Here is a 1,348-nt window from a genome sequence, read left to right on the forward strand (position 1 = left end):
TACAGGAGAGGAAGAGGGACAGTTGAGTGTGGATGAGTGTGTAAGATGGATCTTGGATGGTAGTGGACAGGGAGTGATGTGGATGAAGAAATTGCATGAAGTGAGGGAAAGCAAGGGAGTAGGGCAGAGCCAAACGGGTGATCCTGAAATGAGACAGTAAAAAAAGTAAATTGTTTTCAATATCGTGGAAAATGAATTTTTTTGTGGAAATTTTAACTTATAAATAAAAAGAATTTTCAGTTCAAAGTGATTCAAGTTTTAAAATTGTTAACTTAAAACTAAATTGAATGTTTTAAAGCCAAAATTTATGAAATTGTAGAATTTTAAATTGTTAATACGATTAAATTTATGTATAAAAAATGTAATGAAAAAATAGCATGAAAAAATAATTAAGTAAAATTTTTACGAAAATCACATCAATTTTTCAAACTATTTATTAGAAAATGTATGTAATTTGTTAAAGATTCTCCTTTTTTTATAGAAATTTATCTCAGTTGAAAATTCAACTGTTTGGATAAAAGTGTATGCATTTTGTTGAAATTATTTTGTTTAGTTGAAAAATGGACTTTTTTTAATTTGGAATAATGTATTTCGTGTAATTTTTTTCGAAATAGTAGAAAAATAGTGACATTGTTACAAAAAAGTGTGAAATAGTTTAATAGTGTGGTGAGTCCGAGGCATGTAGTTAGGAATTCAGTCACTGCTCGAAATTGGTACAAATTTCTAATCATTCAAATTAAGAGTATTTTCAATTTGTTAGTTATAAAGATTTTAAGTTATACATAACCTCTGTCAAGTATCTTTTCCAAGGAGTTTTAATAGTATTTTATTTATTTTTTTATTTATTTGCTAGATTTGATAATGTTATAAATTATCTAGGTCCATTTAACAATTTTTATAAAGTCTTAAAATTCAAAAATTGGTTATTATGGATTAAAAAATGGATTGTTTTTAATATCAGGACTATTATTTTTAATTACTTTATTTTATTGGGGTATAATTTTTTATATAATTATAATAATTATAAAATTAAGATATATGTTTGATAAACTTGAATCTTAATTTAAACATAAAATGTTTAATTATTCATAAAGAAATTCATTTTCAGTTAATTTGAATTGTGAATATAAAACATAAAAATTGCATTTGAATGATTTAGTCTCAGAGACAGTCAGAGAGATTTGGGTCCTTTTCAAGGTCCTTTTAGTCGTACTTTAACTATTACGTGTGATGCGACTGCAATATAATGTTCCTTTTGCATTCGGCACGTACCGAGCGGGCAGAGTTATTTACAGTAGTTGGCCGTCGCTAACCCGACTGTCGAGAATCGTCGTATTAATTCGAATTT

Source organism: Belonocnema kinseyi, chromosome 4 (genome assembly GCF_010883055.1).
Source record: "Belonocnema kinseyi isolate 2016_QV_RU_SX_M_011 chromosome 4, B_treatae_v1, whole genome shotgun sequence".
Lineage (NCBI taxonomy): Eukaryota > Metazoa > Arthropoda > Insecta > Hymenoptera > Cynipidae > Belonocnema > Belonocnema kinseyi.